The sequence below is a fragment of the Haemaphysalis longicornis genome, unplaced genomic scaffold (assembly GCF_048455015.1).
Source record: "Haemaphysalis longicornis isolate Haplotype H1 unplaced genomic scaffold, Haemaphysalis longicornis Haplotype H1 scaffold_7, whole genome shotgun sequence".
NCBI lineage: Eukaryota > Metazoa > Arthropoda > Arachnida > Ixodida > Ixodidae > Haemaphysalis > Haemaphysalis longicornis.
This window is the reverse complement of record NW_027526422.1, coordinates 186,919,584-186,939,696: the sequence shown is the minus strand read 5'-3', so window position 1 is coordinate 186,939,696 and position 20,113 is coordinate 186,919,584.

Here is a 20,113-nt window from a genome sequence, read left to right as displayed (position 1 = left end):
CTGCCTCTATCGTATGCGAAAACTTTTCGTGAACGAGGTCTACTGATTTGTATCTTTTTCCACTCTATGGTAGCCGCAACGACATCGTGGTCACTTATGCCTGGAATTAGAACAACCGACTTCAATAAATTGTTACGATTCATAAATTGTTACGATTTGTTACGACTGTTACGATTCCAACCAAGTCGTGTTGGAAAGTTAACAAACTGGAAAAGGTCATAAACTCTGGTAAGCTCGAAAAAAGCAGACTGAAGTTTTGACCGACTATTTTCAACTGGACGAAAATTGCACCATTCGACATTAGGCATGTTAAAATCACCCGCCAGCATAATTGGTTCGGAGGAAAGAGCCGAAATGGTTTTAGACAAACTAAATAAAGGTAACACACTAGAGTTACCAGGAGGCCGATAAAAGGACCCCAAAACTAAACCATTCCCTTGCGAAAACGTTATTCTACACCAAACCGATTCGGAGTTGTTTTCTGCGCTCTTTATTGGTACGGTTGGTATGCCGTCTCGAATCAGAATGAACACACCCCCACCGTGCGTATTACGGTCTTTGCGGTAGGCTGTGTAACGTGTTGGAAAACTTCATTATCTGAAATATGTTCATCTAGCCAAGATTCAGTTCCAAAAACAACGTCGGGTTGTGAAATTCGAATCAGGGTATCAAACTCGTAAACCTTATTCTCTAAACTTCGGCAATTGACAACAATCACTGATAGGGTCTCGGGAAGTCCCTTTTTTCGCGGCGCTATAGCGCCCCCCAACCGCTATTGAGCGCATTCTTTCACTGAGTCACTTGCACTGTCGTACACGAACGATTTACTTCCGATTTTGGCCTCCATTCTGCCCCTGTTGTATTTGATTGTAACCTTCTCGTCAGTTTGCTTCCCGTATTCCAGTAACTTTTGCCTTTGCTGGCGGGCGATTTTGGAACAATCCTCACCAATAGAAAAATCCGTTCCCTTTAGTTTTGAAGCAGCAGATATAACTCTTTGTTTGTCCTTGAAAAACGCAAATTTCACAATAACTGGCCGAGGTTTCTCGCCCCCGACCTTGCCAATTCGGTGGGCACGCTCGATTGCGGAGGAAGACACTGTTACACGCAGCTTTTCTGCTCACAAATCGGTCACTTTCTTTTCGGATTCATCCCACGTTTCCTTACCCCCATCAGACAGACCAAAAAACAAAAGATTGTTTCTACGAGACCGGTTTTCTATTTCATCCTGATTCAATAACGCGTTTCTCATGCTGTCGACAAGCTGGCTGTGTTAAGTGGATAGCTCTTTTTTTTCCTCGCTTGATGATGCAGTAGGCAAATCTCCTGACAACCTATTTTGCATTCGAGGGTTTGAAGTTTATCCTTCAGTTCTTGCTGCCCGGTGTCTAATTTCTCGAGTTGTTTCATAAGCTTGTCCTGTGCCTCGAGTATCTGCGGTAAACAACGCAGAGCCTTTACAAACTCTTGCTCTAGTTCCTCGTTTATTGACCCTGGGTTTTCCTCCACAGCACCTGACAAAAGCAGCATTGCCCTCACCGCAGCCAGAGCGATAAACTGTTCAATGCTAAACACAGCACAAACCAACATTCGCACAAAGGTCCCAGGGGGCTCCGGTACCGACTTTCGAACAGTGGCACCACTCTTATAACGATAAAATTCACCAACCTGCAAAAAGAGCAGCCGTAAGTGTGCGGTTCGCATGTCGGCACCGGAACCCGAAGGGCCCAGTTGCAGCAGCAGCTTAAGTAGCCTTTCGTCGTATGACGAGCACCCCTGGTGGTGGTTGACGCCTCCGTCAGTCACATGTGGCACCCATGACGCATCGAGATGCAGCTGCAGGCACGTGTCGATGACAGCAGCGGGACAAGTTTTCACACCTATCCTAGTGCTGCTGCAAACCGTCTCCGTACACTGCGCAGTAGTGCTGAGCCACTGTTGATGCGTCTAGGCGTGGTTATGTTGTTGGCTAACAGGACACATGATATAAGGTGGATAATCCACGTGACTCACTGCGATCAGCATCAGTTTACCCTGTCATTATCATCACAGCTATCTCTCTCTCTCTCTCTCATACTCAGCCTTGTTCTTCTTGCTCGGTGCTTGTATCCCGATGGACGAATCCTGCAAATATAAATATCTTCCCCATAAATATATTAACTCCATCCAAAGAGTGGAGGCTAGGAACCGGCGGGACCCCAACAAGAGGAGGTTTCGCGTCCTGCCCTTCGCGTCCTGCCGACTTAGTCTAGCGTCCGATTCAAATTGCCCCTGCCTGCGGGTCAAACGGACTACCCCGACGCATTTTGGACTCGCCCCGTCCGCTTATATCTGGCTGCGTTGGTTGGGAATATTTCCTTGACTCAACTCTCTCTCGTCGGGCCAATGTAAACCGGACTCCAGAGGTACGACATGCACTGTCGATGGTGCAGGGTGACAGTTTGGACACACCGGTGTGTCTGCGACGCTTTGAAAGACTCACTATAAAGAAGCAACATGAATCAGGCGCACTCTCACACACTGCACCTCCGCTCCCGTTGTTTGTCAGCACCGCGCCATCGCAAGCTGACTAGGCGATCGCAGGAAAATCAAGGCGCAGAGGTTCGCGGTGCTGGTTCGCACGAGCGTTGAGTGGGAAGGCGTTCCGTCTGCTTTCGCCTCAACGGTCGAGACTAATGAAAGGAGCCCACTATTCATTTTAGGAGTCGCCCACTTGCCATTGAGCTCAGAGGTCGAAAGGGGTGCAGGCAGCTCCAGAGGCAAGGCAGCAGCTCACGGTAGCCTCTCCCTTCGAATGCGGGGAACGTCCGTCCGCAGTAGAGCAATAATTCTTACCTGCTCCCGCAAAGCACGCGCCTTCTCCCTACTCAAGCTGCCGTATGCCTTTCAGAGCACATACACATGGTCAGGTAAAAAAAATGTCCCTGGAGGGCTTTAAAAAAAACCACGAAGAAAAAATACAAGTTGGTTTAATTCGAAGGATGTAGTGTTTTTTACCCACCCCCAGCGCTCGTTCGGAAAAAACGATGCTTTATTCCCTGAAAAATTAATCAATTGAAGTAAAAGTTCTATTCTCCCGCCAAATCATGTGTCTTCCTGACGTATGGCATATGACATTATGACGTTAATCAATTGAACTAAAAGTTCTATTCTCCCGCCAAATCATGTGTCTTCCTGACGTATGGCATATGACATTATGACGTATTACATTATGGCATTATGACGTAAGACATGCAATGACATTATGTGTGGTAGGGAGCCTTGTTCGCCGTCATCCAACCTAAATGGCGCCACCATACCGCGGTAATTTGTTTTCTGCCTTTGCTTTGTTTCTGGCCATATTTCTGCCTGGTTTATTTTTAATTGCAGTAAATATTTGTTTCGTTAAACATGGTGGTCGCTCAAGAAATATGGTCAGGTTAGAAACCGTCGCTTACGCCAATTGGTCAGTGTCGTTTGAGACAACCCCAATGTACCGCAGCGCTGTGCAGCGAAAACAGCAAATTGCGCACAGTACCAACAGCTGTACGCCTGGGTACTTCTAGGTTTGCGTGCACTTTCGTAACATCCGCCGTTTACCTCACCATTTTTACTGCTACATATATGCTCCCTAAATGTAAGCGTAAATAGCTCGTTGGGCAAGCGTACAAGCCCTGCTAATTTGCTTTTCCCAGCAAAAGGCAATTTTCCACCCTCAGCCTATCGCAGAGCTGGGCATATGAAATCATAGGTTCTGCTTCGGAAAATCAGCGAGTGGGTCGTATAGCCATTTCTTTTTCGTAATCACGTAGCTGATTTGAACGAATTTTACGGTAACAGTGGGGCCAGTGTGACTCAAGCAAGGCAACGTCTGAATGAACGGAACTTCTGCTTTGTCTGCAAGGCCCTTTTAAAGAACATTTCGCGAGGTTCCGCTGCGTATTCTCCAATGTTCCCCGGACGGGGAACGCCGTTCTATGGATGCGGTGGTTGCCATCACGGAGGAAGGCGCAGGCTCCCACGTACGGAGCCATCGTTGGGGCCAATCACAGCAACCATCGCGGACCGCAGGCACAGATTTCATTGAAAGGGCTGCTCACAAGCCACCGCAATTTGCAGCTCCACCTCGGGCCAATGAGTGCATTTTCTCTGGGCATGTTTTTTTTCCGCAAGATGCGCAAATGTTTTTTGTTTGGCGTAAAAAAAAGGGAAAGCACAGTGCACACACATCAGCTATGGGGGCAATGTTTACACAAGATGGCACGAATAATCAATTAATATGAACTTTTATTTTCGGTGCCCAGGAAAAACCCTAGGGTCTTTGTACTAGTAAACAATATACAAAACATTCATAAAAACAAACTTTAATCCAGACAACACAACACACAAAACCATATGTATGACAGAAAAATAAAGTAAAAATAGTTGCAGAAATGTTAGTAAACAAAGCAGGAAAAAAACAGAAAAGGAAAACAGGAAGCCTGGTGTTGCAAGCCACGACACACGGCCAGCGAAACGTTAAAGGCACGTGAAAAATACAAAATATAATATGTGAATACCCAATGAATATCACAGAGATAGACAATACGCATATAAACGAGGGTTTTGTAACAAAATATTCGGAAGTTTAAAATTGAAAAAAAAGCAGTTGAGAGTTACAAGCACGGACACTTAAACTTACTGAAATTCAAGCAACACAAAACCAGGAAAAGTGAAAAATAAACAAGCAAGAACATGATTTCATAAAATCAAATGCGGCATATAAATTTTGCATGACATAAAGGCAATTAAGCTACAATTTTCAAGTCATTAGAGAACAAGAAAAAGAGCTCTGGAATATATCAAGACAAGCGGAATGTTCATTATATGCACATTGTATTCTGCAGATGGACGAGCGTCGTCTACTTAAAGAAACTGTTCTGAAAGTTTGAAATGTTCGAAAAAGTTTGTGCGGCAAGTTCACATTGATACGTGAAACCCATTATTCACATAAATATCACCATGAAGAAGTTTATAAAAAAATATAATTTCAGCTCGCATTCGTCGACACCAAAGGGAAGTATTACTTTTCAGAAAAGTCATGATGCCGTTTGCGTCTTCTTGCCCATGACTAAAACGAGGCTTAAAGATACAAAGAAACTTATTTTGAACCCTTTCGATACGGTCACTATTGGACTTGCAAGTTCCATTACAAGCAACAGACCAGTATTTGAGAAGAGGTAAGCTGAGAGCAGAATACAACATTAAGAAAGGAAGAGGACCTTTAAACCCTCTCGAATACCTGCAAACAGCACCCAGACATCGAAGAGAGCGTCGGGTAATTTGTGTATTGTTGGAAGAGAACGTCAGAGAAGAATCAAACAGTACTCGCAAGCCCCGAATTTTGGTTATCCTTGGCAGTGTAGTGCTTGCAATTTTATAAGAGTATTGCACTTGTTGAGTTTTTCTACTATAGGAGACAAGTTTAGTTTTTAAAGGGTTCAAAATTAGGTGGTTTTTGGTACACCAACGATGGAATGACACGATATCAGCCTGAAGAGAATTACAGTCCTGAACATTCGGCACTTCTCTAAAGCTTTTCATATCATCAGCATACAACAAAAAGAAGAATTTTGAATGGCAGAAGCAACATCGTTCATGAAAATGGAAAAAAGGAGAGCCAGGATGGAGCCTTGGGGTACGCCACTGGTTGCTTTCTATCTCAATGATGTTTCACCATTAACATTTACATAGCAATATCGCTCCTGGAGGTGGTAACGTGTAAGACCCACAAAAGAAGCGTGTAAATATAACAGAACGAGCTTGGCAAGAAATAACGATTGGTTTACTACTTAAAAGCCTTGCTCATGTCACAGTAGGCAATATCAAGCGAGCTTCTCCCAACGATTACTGGGACAGCCTGCTCCTTCAAGTTCGCGAAGTTTGTAAAAGTAGAACGACCACTCATAAAACCATGTTAATTAGGCATGAGGACATGTTGAAGTGAGAACGAGAAAACCATATGAAGAGATAACTCGAATATTTCAGAGGCAGAACAAAGGAGCGAGACTAGCCTACAGTTTATGGCATCAGTTTTTGGGCCTGACTTGAAAACAGGAAATACATGAGAGATTTTACCTGAGCGAGGGAACGTGCCAGACCGGAGACAGTTAGTAAATATTGAGGTGAAAGCCGGAACGAATACATTTTCATATCTTTTTAGAATGGCAACAGGAATACCATCTGGCCCACAACAAAGAGAGGGCTTTAGCCGCTTGATGCTGGTCCGCACGATGTTCTCATCCAGTTGGAAACAACCGGAGTTACCGCCCTGGTGACAAGGGACGCGGCCGCCATCACCATTGCCGCTAACCATAAAAAACGAAAAAAACTGACGAGCAAAGCAGTCGGCCACCTCTGCAACCTCATCGCCGCTATAATCGAGTGGACGAATAGATTCTTTAGTTGTACTAGATCTAGAATGAATGTGCTTCCAGAAGGCTCCCGGTTGATGAGTTGCTTTAGCTTCTACTGACGGCAGGTATAAAGTATGATCATGTTAGTGAAATATTTTACATGGGGCACGTACGCGCCAGAATTCCTGAGCAAACTGGTTGGTACAAGAGCGCTTGGTCTTTTTGTGCGCACGCTATTTGAGTTTCATGGCATCCCGCAATTCAGAAGAAAACCAGTATGGGAACTTCAGCTTCTTTGGTAAATATTGCGGGAACCATTTCGTCATACCCAAAAGCAAAATCTCAGTGAAACGGTTAACTTGTTCATTGACATCAGGGTTGGCAATGACTGTCAACCAAGGTGCAGCAGAATTGTAGCCATATAGCCCACGCTATTCTGCCCGGCCGGAAGTGAAACGAGGTTGCGCGTTGCTGGAGCTTACGGAATGGTGGAGCATTGTAGGAAGGCAACAGAAAATAGAAAGAGCAGGATGAAATTTGTCGGGTATTAGTAAAGAACAATCAGAGCGCGACACACTAACGCCATGAAAGTTGGAAAAACACAGGTCCAGAATGTTTCCACTGCAGTTTTGTATGTGATTATGCTGTGTCATTGAAGTGAAAGATGACAAATCTAGTAATCTATTACCATTCTAATCAACGTGGTGGTTATAATGGCAACAGGTTAGCTGGCACCACTGAACGCCAGGAGCGTTAAGGTCTCCAAGGAGGAGGACCTTGCGGTTGCAATGATTGATACGCTTCTGTTCAATGGAGGACAATAACTGATTGAAGGCGTCAGAAGCTATATCAGGTGGAATGTGAAAAACACCAACTAGAAGTTTTTCAGTTTTAGACTTACGAATTTCAATCCATAAAGACTCATCTGCAGTCTCAATGTCACTACGTAGCACACATTGGAGAGACTTGTGGACAGCAAGAAGGACACCGTACTGTTTTTGCTTACTTTCCGATAAGGCACGATCACTGCGATATACATGGTAATTTTGAGGGAAATAATCAGTGGACAGGATATCAGGGCACAAGCAAGTTTCAGAAATAGCTATTAACGGAAAACAAGGAGCCAGAACATTACCAAAAAGTCAGGTAACTTAGTACAAAGACCTTGCACATTCTGATAAAACACATCTAAACTAGTCATCATTGTTTTTCTTATGTGATGCGCTCAGAGATGTCAAGCATGCCTTCGCGAAACATGCTTCGAAACCCCTTAAAGTTGCAGTCTTTCGGCCAAATAGTGGGGTCTTTCAAGTTCGCGAAAAACTCTTCACTCAGGGAAATCTAAAGGGATGCGTGCGAGTCAATTTAGTCTTCCCTTGTCGGCACCTAAAGGGCGAGACACCTAAGCTTGACAGTTGGGCATTAAGACTAGCAAAGGTGGTGGAAGGAGAAATACTCGAAACGAAAATAGCTTTGGGGCGCTTCGGCTGCGGTTGAACGACGAGTTCACATGTGTCCGATGCCCTTACACATGCTCGGCTTCGGCGCTTCTTCTCAATAGGAGGAAGGTCAGAGTGAAGCACAGGCGGAGAATGCACCATGGAAAGTGGGGAAGGAGTAGGGGGCAATGCAGCAGGAGCCTAAGACACAGACTGCAGCGGAGCCGATTTAGCCGACGGCGACCCTTCCTTGTTTACATCTTGGGCGAAAGAAGGCTTCCCTGAGCTGTGACGCACTTCTTTCTGGGAGGCGGCGGGGTGGTGAAGTAATTGGGCAAGCAAGGAGCACACCTCGGCGCGCAGGGAGGCAACTACATTCATATAAAAGCACGGTCTCCCTCAATCTCCTGATGAAGACGGTCAAAAGCCTGCGCGTTTTCCTGGCGCATGAGGTCGTTCTCCTCCCGCAGCTGGGCCACTTGGTCGCTGAGGAAAGAAATGCCGTCCAGTGCGTTAATGAGGAGTGCGCGAAGACCGGCAGCTTTGGCGCCAAGGTAAACCGGTTGGCACGGCGGGGCCGGGGCCTTCTCGACGACGGTCGGAGAGTCTCGTGGAAAGGAGCTGGGGGAAAAACCCCTGCTCGCGGACTGGCCGATGTCGTCGCTGGCTCCGCTAGGAGTAGCCTCCACCTCAGTCGTTTCACAGATGTTGCACTTGAATAGCCGAGCACCAGATCTCAGGAGCTGCAGCTCAGCGTCCGGCCATACATCACACTTCGTGTGCACGCGTTTCTTACAGGAAAGGCAGCGGAAAAACTTTTCTTACTGTAAAAAACACAAGAGCATAGAACACAGCCACCCTTGCTAGGCTCCATCTTGAAAACAAATAATAATAATAATAATATATAATATTATTAATAATTAATAATATTATAATAATAATAATTAATATAACATTATTATAACCACCTTCCTTAAAGTGGCCTGGAACACCCGAGCTGTGTGGGAACACTGGGAGATAAAAAGATGGCATTCAAATACATCAGCGGCTCACAAATAAACAGTCAGTAGAGAAAAACAGTTCGAAAAAACCTCTAACTAAACTTCAATGTTTACACAAAAAATAATGTGTACAAACTACATACATGATTAGTATCGATTGTAAAGCCTAATACAGTACAAAAATCTATCGTATGTACACCAAGCACAGCCTTAGCATAAAGTGTAAGAAAAAATCTACATCTAGGGGACAGTTCACAGCAGCACGTTTACATGAATGGCTGAAACAAAATACAGTAAAACCCCGCTGATACGTCCCACGGACTTACAAGAAGCCGTTTCTGAAGACGGATTACCGCGTTTCCGGCAAACATCCCATAGAATCAATGCATTAAAACCGCCGATAAAATGACGCACAGGAGCACACGGTTCGCTTCAAACGACAAAAACTGGCGTGGCTAAACCGGCGCCCCCTAAGACGTCAAAGTTCAGGTGGCTGGCGGACTGGGAATTTGAAGCTCCCATCGAGTAACCGACGAACCTGTAAACACACACGACGCAACCCAACGGTAATGATCACACACCCGCTTTTCTCCCATCGTCTACCTGTTTCTTTTTTTCACAATGCTCTCTCCATCCCTCTCTCTGCTTTCTGATTATTAAGTGTCTTCCAAAGCAGCGTCGTTGATCATTTCTTTGCCGCCTTTTTTCCATCGCTGTCTCGTTCTATCCCTCCTTTCGCTTGGCCTTGCCAGTTTCGCACTCGCATTTTCCCCCCCAAATTTGCTCGACCACGTCTGCCTTTTCTCGCGCGCGTGAGGCTGGCGGGATATAAATAGCACCGGACGCACGGGTGTTGAGTCTCTCTTGGCGCTTGGCTGGCGGCCTAGCTCGGCCGCCGTGAAGGAAAAGGAGGGCACAAAATAGTTCTTTCCTTTAAAATTGGGATTTTAGCTAAAGCTTCGGAGATCAAAGATAACGCGCTACATATAGCACCTCAAATAGGTTCTTATAGCACCTCTCGCGTGAGAACGTCTACTAGGCCTGCATTTTACCCGAATTTCGTCCATACGATCCCCGGTCATACGAAGCTTTGTCACAGTCACTAAAAAGTCGTATTGTCGGGGTTCCCCTGTACAAGAAAATATTCATAAATAACAAAGAAAGAAATTAATCGGTTCTAGACACATGTGTTTCTGTGGCCAACCCATACAAGTTAAAAATGTGCTATGTAAGCGATTTGAGCATTGGAGTGTCATAAGCTCGTACAACAATTCCAGCAGCAGAACCCACATCATGCACGAAAAAAACACAAACGAATATGTGAAATCAACGCACACAATACGAAAATACCTGAAGAAAAGGAATCCTGACAAAGTGAAGTTAGTGCGTCAGAATTAACATCCCGGCCAAAAAACCCGATGGGGATCGTGAAAACTATCGGGTTTTTGGGCGCAAATCATACATAGACGCTGCTGTCTTTCAATAGGAGAACTTGTAATAAGTGCTTCAGCTGTGTTAAAAGAGTGGTTAAGGCTTGGTGCTTTTTTCGAGGCACAAAAGCTGATGCACACAAGGAGTCTGGGCATGAAATATTACGTTAAAGCAGTTTTTATAAAAACGTTCTGAGCGGTTTCGCCGGAAACCTAAAAAGTGGTTATCGGGATAGGCTCCGAGGCAATGCGATGGTTAAATATTTATTAAAAATCTGTCTGCGGAAGCTCGACACATAGTCAATTAGATGGAAAGACCCTTTCTAAATGACAGAGGGATATCAAGTTGAGGAGTATAATGTGTTATAAATAGTTTTAGGAATGAAAGGGGTAACCGTAAGTGTCTTGAAAACCAGCATACAGCACTAAGCGAGCGGAGCGCCCGCCAAGTCAGTTTAGTGTAATGAGGCGGCAAAGTTATTGCGCCGTCGATGAGCAGTCTGACGTCTTTCATCTCGTCAACAATAAAGAGAAAACCGCGATCAACACTGTAGCAAAAGCAAATCGGGTTTGTTTTTTTGGCTACACGACATGACATTTCTTTGTTCAAGATAATTATTTCATCTATTCTGAGCACCGTTGGGCGAAGGAGGATGTCTCTTGTTCCAAGGAAACGCATTTGTCGGTGTACTCAATCCGTCAAAATATTTTGATATCGTCAGCGTAGAAAACAATACAACGATTTGTAATTTCAGCTGACACATCGTTTCCAAAAATAGAGGACTATGGCGCCCAACACGGAGCCTTGAGAGACACCACTACTTGATCTGCACATAGAGATCGCCTGTTTCTTAACACTAACTAAACTGAACCGACTGTCTAAAAACTACCTAGCAATGCCACAAGTGGCGTATCAATGCCCGATTGTAAATACATATCAAGTTACAACGTGTGGTCGACACCATCAAATGCCATGCTGAGGTCAGAGTAGAGAACGTCCAACTGGCCTCTCTCGCAAAATGCAGCGTAGGCCTGCTCCATGAAGCTGGCGAGATTAGTTTGCGCCCTTCCCGACATAAGACCATGCTGTTTACTTGTCAGAAGGAGCAGTATAGAACACGATATTACATTGTGCAGCGCTTTCTCAAAACGCCTGGGGGAAGCGCAAAGTAGAGAAACGGCTCTAAAATCTTTTGAATCAGATTTACTGCCTCACTTCAAAATGCGGCCCACTCTAGAAACTTTCTACGGGCCAGAAAACACTTTGTTTTTATACAATAATAGAATATTCCTGTGAAAACGGGAACAAAACTGCTGCTGCATGTTTTTAGTACAGCAGGAGGTATTTTGACAGGGTCACATAACAGTGGTGCTTTAATGCGTCTTAGAGTCTCACGAACAAACGGCTTTTCGAAAAGTACTAGGATTCAACAGTACGTTTATTTTAGTGTCATCGCGCTGGCGATATTTAGTACAAAATTCCTGCGCTAAATGATTGGCGACATGATGTACTTGTTCTCCTGAAGAATCAACATGACGATTCTGATCACGTGAGGCAATGCTACGTGATCAAATCTATTTCTGAGATGTTGGAGGCTAGGAATAATAATATTACAATAAAATATAATAAAAAATAGTAATCAATCAATCAATCAATCAATCAATGAATCTTTGTTTTCAGTGCCCAGGAACAACCCTAATGTCTTGGTGCTGGCACACCATATGCAAAACATTAGTAAAAGAAACGTAAAACAGCACGGCACAACACATAAAATCCTCGATATGACAGAAACAATAAATTAAAAATGCTTACTTAAATTCACAAAAAATAAAAAAAACAGTGTTGCAAGCTATAGCACTCGGCCAGCGAAACCTTCAAGGCACTTGAGAAAAAAATATACAACAAAATACACAGTGCGCATATTAGAGACAGATTGTACATATAAAACGAGAGTTTTGATTTTTGAAAAGTTACACCGCAATAAAGTATTACCGTAAAACGAGCTTAGCCTTTGCGATGTCCCATCTTGTCGAGACACACCACAAACATAGCAACACGTTTGACAGAAAAATAGCGAAGAAACAATGGCAGGAGTATAGACCCACATGATCAGACCAACAAATCGCAGAGATAATAAAAATGATGAATGAATCAACCAATTATTGTTTATTAGTGCGTCCAGGAATGATGTGCTGGTTAGCAGAGAAAAGTGCATACCTCAGAAAATTATAAAAAATAGCATTGTTTATTGTGAAGGAGAGTGAGACACTTTGAGATACACAAACGCCGACACACGCACATGGCCCGCGCACATATGCAAACAAGGCATTGCAAACACCGCATAGCAACTAGACACTGCAGAGTGTTCTGGAGACTAGAAGTGTAAGACAAGACATATTTAAAACTCTGTACACTGAAACATGTAAACCTGAAAAATATATTACATAAAGATTACGCCCTAATGGAGGCATAAAATGTACATACAGAAAGAATTTATTGAAACAATACATACATATATAAATAAACCACCCCAGCAACATAAAGGGTGTGAATGGAAGTTACATACTAGATCAAGCAAACTACTCCTTGTTTGTCAAGCTGCACAGTTTCTCCCAAAAGCTACAAAGGGACGATGGAATACGTCCAAACTTTCTGCGTGCATATTTTATAGTTCTGAATGCGCCCCACGGGACTCTCGACACGGGCGGGGACATGAAGCGGTCTAGGGGCCCTGGGTTTGCCTTTCGGGGTTCTCAAATTTATGGCACCCAACAACTCTGTACAATCAATGTGCGTGTGGACCAGTTTGTACAAAATTAAAAGGTCAACCTTGGCCCTCAGGCTGTGTAATGAGTCCTTTACAAGCAAGCTGGTGGCATCAACACCAGGATCATCTTAAGCCTTCGCAGTAGCGTACCTGTGTTTTATATTGAGAGAAATTTAGTTTGCACTCTCTCAATGGCCGCTGCGTTGGTCCGACACGTTGCATTCCAGACCACGGATGCGTATTGCAATAGAGGGCGACACATTGAGGTATAAAGCTGAAGAAATGTGTCTGGATAGTTGAATTCTCTGGAGACACGACATGTTGCACCTATTGTTCGCAAAGCACGACGGGTAATCTCATTAGTATAGGCTGTAAATGTGAGCTTAGAGTCAAACAAAACTTCTAGGTCTCTGGTTTGACGTACCCGATTCAAATCTTCTTCACTTATACGATAGGTTAAACTTATATCATCTGTTTTACGAGCATACGACACCACTTTCATTTTTGGACTGTTAATTATTAACTATTTATTTTGCACCAGTACGAAAACGCGGCTATATCACAGAGCAGTTGTGCACAGTCTGAGATATGGCCAATCACTTTGAATATTTTAATATCGTCTGCCTATAGCAAGAAAGATGAGTACTCAATTGCTGTGGATACATGGTTGACAAAGAGTGAAAACAAGAGAGGTCCAACGACAGAGCCTTGAGGCACCCCGCTGGTGACTGAGTACGTTCCGGAGTGTTTCCCGTTACAGTAAACGTAGCCGTGACGACTGGTAGGGTAGTCACACAGCAGATCTAGCAACGGATCCGGAATGTCAAGGTGGGAAAGTTTTTACCCAACAATAAATAGGAAACCACATCGAACGCCTTGCCAAGGTCACAGAACACCGCGCCAAGTTGGCCTCGGTCTTCCACTTCTTAAAATAATAATAATATTACAATAATAATAATACTACTACTACTAATAATAATAATAATATTCAATCAATCAATCAATCAATGTTTATTATAGTGCCCAGGAACAGCGGAGGCCTTCGTGCTGGAGCACTCAGAGGGGAAAATGCAGCACTGTAGTACATCAACAATTTGCTAATAAACACTCAGTGAGCAAAAAAAAAAGAAAAGAAAGAAAGACCTACAAAAAACGGCAAAGAAGATTAGAAATAAAATAGTGCAATCCAACCGACTTTACACAATCAAGTCGTGCTGGCGCACAGAAAAGGTATAAGACAGCAATGAAATGCATCAACAGCTGGTAAAAGAACAGTGAGTGAGCAAAAAATAAGAAGAAACTACAACTTCACAGAAGAGTAAAAATGCCATAGTGTAATTTTAGGCAACATTACACAATCAATAGAAACTGTAATGTCTGGTCAATTGCAAGAAGACATTTTACAATAAGCGTAACTATACGGAAGGGTGAGTGAAAAGAAGAAAGTTTTTACAAGATTCTGGAAGCGTACATTTTCAGTTTCAAATGGACGCATGAAGTGAATATGGCAACTTTTAATGATAAAAACGGCAGAAAAAGAAAAATTCTACGATAATTACAGTCGCAGTATCAGCACAATACATGAATAACCAGGAACAAGAACAAGCTCGGTGAAGTCGATGCACACGTCAGGACGATAAGTGAAGAAAAAGAGCACTGCCAAGATGAACCTAGTGTGTCAGAGCTGACAACCCGGCCAAAAACTCACGAAGAGGACGCTGGAAGATATCGAGCTTCTCGGAGTGAACATTATGCAGATGCTGCATCCTTGGAAGAGGAGAACGTGTGCTGAGAGCTCCAGCTGCTTTAAAAGGGTGGGCGAGCCTTGTAGCTTTTTGTGGAACGCGAAAACTGATTGATTCAAGTAGTTCCGGGCATAAAATAATACCATGAAGCAATTTGTACATGAAAAGAAGGTCTGAGTGGGTCCGCCGGGAACTTAGAGAAACAGTTATAGGGATAGGCTCCGAAGGAAAACGATGCCTAAATATTGATGAAAGTTTGGTTTGTACACGCTCTATACGTTGACAGTTGGAACTACAGGTTCCATTCCAAACGACAGAATAATAATAATCAATAATAATAATAATAATAATAATAATCAATCAATCAATGAATCAATCATTTAGTTGCGTGCCCAGGAACAGCCGGGGGGGTCTTTGTGCTGGCGCACGGAAACACAAACACACTAAACATAATGTACACATCTTTCAAATACAAAATAAAATACAAAATACAAAAAAACGAAAGGATAGCTTATGTTGAAGTTACGGAATGAAAGTCATTTACGTGCATGAACTCAAGCATAAAAGACAAATGCAGAATAAGAAAAGTTGGAAGTTACGCCAATACAAACACACAGACATGTTTGCGAAACAGAGTAGGGCAATCATTAAATATATCAAGGTAATTCGAGTATCGATTGTACGTGCATTGCAGTCGGAGCACAGGAATAATAATAATAATAATAATAAGAATATTCAATCAATCAATCAATCAATCAATCAACCTTTATTTTTGGTGCCCAGTAACAACCCTAGGGTCTTGGTACTGGTACACCATATACAAGCATTCATAAAAACAAACTAAAATCAAGACAACACAACACAGAAAACCATATATATGAAAGAAACAATAAGGTAAAAATAGTTACAGAGATACCAGAAAGCAAAACAGCAAAAAAAAGGAAGCCTAGTGTTAGAAGCCATGACACCCGGCCAGCAAAATGTTGAAGGCACGTGAAAAATTGAAAATACACAAGCAAATACTCAACGCACATGACGGAGATAGATTATACCCATAAAACAAAGGTTTTGTAACAAAATGTTAGGAAGTTTCAAAATAGAAAAACGAAGTTCAGCGTTACAAGCACTGACACTTAAACCGACAGAAATTCAAGCAACACAAAATCAGGAAAAGTGAAAAACAAACAAGCAAGATGATGATTTGCATAAAATAAACACGGAACAGAAATACGGCACATAAATGACATAAAGGCACTTAAGCTACAACAGTTTTCGATTCATTAGAGATCAAAGACAAAGAGCTCTGGAATATATCAAGACGATCGGAATATTCATTATATGCACATTGTATTCGGCAGATGCACGAGCGTCGTCTACATAAAGCATCTGTTCTGAACGATCGAAATCTTCGGAAAAGTTTGTTCGGCAAGTTCACATTGATAAGTGCAACCAAGTCATCACAGAAAATATCACCATGAAGAAGTTTATAAAGAAAGATAATGTCAGCTCTCATTCGTCGACACCAAAGGGAAGGAATACTTTTGAGACAACACATGCTGCCGTTTGCGTCTTCTTGTACATGACGGAAACGGTGCCTAAAGATAGAAAGGAACTTATTTTGAACCCTTTCGATGCGGTCACTATTGGACTTGCAAGTTCCATTCCAAACAACAGAACCGTATTCGAGAAGAGGTAAGCACAGAGCCGAATACAACTTTAAGAAAGGAACAGGACTTTTAAACTCTCTAGAATACCTGCAGACAGCACCCAGACATCGAAGAGAGCGTCCGGTAATTTGTGTAACGTGGGAAGGAAAGTCAGGGAAGAATCAAATAGTACTCCCAAGTCCCGAATTTCGGTCAGCCTCGGCAGTGCAGTGGTTGCTATTTTATAGGAGTATGGCAGCTGTTGAGTTTTCCTACTATAGGAAACAACTTTCGTTTTTGAGGGGTTCAAAATTAAGTCGTTTTTGGTGCACCAACGATAAAATGACACGATATCAGCCTGAAGAGAATTACAGTCCTGAACATTACGCACTTCTCTGAAGATTCTCATATCATCAGCATACAAACAAAAAAGAAGAATTTTTAATGGCGGAAGCAACATCGTTAATGAAAAGGGAAAAAAGAAGGCGGCCCAGAACGGAGCCCTGGGGTACACCACTGGTTGCTTTGTACCTAAATGATGTTTGACCATTAACACTTACATAGCAATATCGCTCCTGGAGATAGCAACGTATAAGACCCACTAAGTAAGCGTGAACATCTAACAGAATGAGCTTGGCAAGCAATAACGAGTGGTTGACTACATCAAAGGCCTTGCTCATGTCACAGTAGACCGCATCAAGCTGGCTTCTACCAATGACTGCTGAGACAGCCTGCTCCATGAAGCATGCGAGCTATGTGGAAGATGAGCGACCACGCATGAAGCCATGTTGATTATGAATGAGGACGTGTTTAAGTGAGAAAGACAAGACCTTAAGAAGAGATAACTCGAATATTTTAGAGGCAGAACAAAGAAGCGACACTGGCCTATAGTTCATGGGGTCGGTTTTTAATAATAATAATAATAATATTAATCAATCAATCAATCAATGTTTATTAGAGTGCCCAGGAACAGCCGAGGCCTTGGCGCACTGAGGAAGACAAAATGCGGCACTAATATAGAGGAGCAACTCACAATATAAACAGTCAACGAAAAGAACGAGCAAAGAAAAAAAAAAAAGAGCAGTAAAACCCTAAGGATAATAAAAAGGTATTCCAGCCACAATTACACGACTAAGAAGCTCTAATGGTGGATTAATGGCAAAAGTATATGGAACAAGGGTCACAGCAGTTGGGTGAAGCAAGCAGACATAAAAACATATTCGCAGATATAGGCGAAAACACAAAGCTTCAATTAAACATGAATGTATGAAACAAAATACAGGAACTGATTTATGAAATTACAGCAACAGAAGATGGAAAGTACCAGGCACATCACAATAAATCAGGTGCGATGGAAGGCAAGTAGCATACCGTAATATATGACAAGTCAATGAAGCAGTTACAGCCACAAAGTCCCGAATATATTGGACTTACAAACCAGAAACAAGCACTATAAAGACATCGCATACATAAAAACCATATAAAAAACTAAAAAAATGCCGAAAAAAAGAGTAAATATTGTATCACAGCTAACAAACCAGTCAAAAACTCCCGAAGGGGACGTTGAAATATATCAAGTTTCCCAGACTGACAGTTATAGAGACACTGCACTCTTTGGAGGGGGGAATGTGTGTTGAGTGCTGTAGCATTATGAAAAGGGGGGGTAAACCTAGTTGTTTTTGGCGAAACTCGAAGGCTGACTTGTGCAAGTAGTTCCTGGCATGAGATAATACCATGAACCAGTTTATATAGAAAAAGAAGATCGAGGCGGGTTCGCCGACAACTCAGAGAGACAGGCAATGGGAATCTGGATACTGCTAAGGCAGTCTCGGGAGGCCCAGAGGAAAAACGATGCCTGTATATTGCTAGAAATTTGGTCTGAACACGCTCTATACGTTTGCTGATAGAATGACAGGTTCCATTCCACACGACAGAGGCATATTCTAGTTGAGGAATACAAAGTGTTTTGAATAGTTTCAGGAATGAATTAGGATACCCAAAGACCCGTGAAAATCTGCATACAGCACCAAGAGAGCGAAGAGCCCGCCGAGTAAGTTGATCGACATGGGGCGAGAAAGTTAAGGCGCTGTCAAAGAGCACTCCAAGGTCTCTGATTCCATTAACTCTAGACAGGGGGCCGCCGTCAATGGTGTAAGAAAAGTAAAGGACGTTTGTTTTTCGGCTATAAGAGATGACCTTTGTTTTCTTTGGATTAAGAGCTAATCTATTCTCTGAACACCATTTAGAGAACAAGGACACATCTTTGTTTAGGGAAACCCAGTCCTCAGCAGACTTAATACGTTTGAATATTTTGATGTCGTCAGCATAGATTAGGAACGAAGACTTCTTGATTGCAGCTGACACATCGTTTATAAAAATACAAAACAACAGAGCGCCCAACACAGAGCCTGGGGGCACACCACTTGTTGTCCTGTACATAGCGGACTTCTTGCCGTTAACACTCACATAACAAAACCGATTGTGTAGATAACTCCACAACAATGCCACGAGTGGTGCATCAACGCCAAACAGTAGAAGCTTATTAAGTAACAACGAGTGGCAGACAACATCGAATGCCTTGCTGAGGTCACAGTATACAACGTCCAACTGGCCCCTCTCTGAAACTGCTGCGGAGGCCTGCTTCATGAAGCAGGTGAGGTTTGTTGTTGTCGATTTTCCCGATATAAAACCATGCTGGTTAGGTATAAGGACGTTTTGTACAGAACTTGATAAGACTTTGTGAAGCGCTGTCTCAAACAGCTTGGAGCAGGCACAAAGGAGAGAAACAGCCCTATAATTTGTTGCGTCAGACGTCGGGCCTGTCTTTAAAATTGGACGCACTCGAGAGATTTTCCACGTGCGCGGGAAGACGTTTGTTTTTAGACAATTATTGAATATAGAAGTTAGAACAGGTACAAAAATACTGCCATAGGTTTTAACAATGGCCGGAGGGATTCCGTCAGGGCCACAGGACAAAGATGGTTTAATAATATTAATAATAATAATATTAATAATAATCAATCAATCAATCAATCAACCATTATTTTTGGTGCCCAGGAACAACCCTAGGGTCTTGGTACTGGTACACCATATACAAGCATTCATAAAAACAAACTAAAATCAAGACAACACAACACAGAAAACCATATATATGAAAGAAACAATAAAGTAAAAATAGTTACAGAGATACCAGAAAGCAAAACAGCAAAAAAAAAGGAAGCCTAGTGTTAGAAGCCATGACACCCGGCCAGCAAAACGTTGAGGGCACGTGAAAAATTGAAAATACACAAGCAAATACTCAATGAACATGACGGAGATAGATTATACACATAAAACAAAGGTTTTGTAACCAGATCTTAGGAAGTTTCAAAATGGAAAAACGAAGTTCAGCGTTACAAGCACTGACACTTAAACCGACAGAAATCCAAGCAACATAAAATCAGTAAAAGTGAAAAACAAACAAGCAAGATGATGATTTGCATAGAATAAATACGGAACAGAAATACGGCACATAAATGACATAACGGCACTTAAGCTACAACAGTTTTCAATTCATTAGAGAACAAAGACAAAGAGCTCTGGAATATATCAAGACGATCGAAATATTCATTATATGCACATTGTATTCGGCAGATGCACGAGCGTCGTCTACATACAGCATCTGTTCTGAACGATCGAAATCTTCGGAAAAGTTTGTTCGGCAAGTTCAC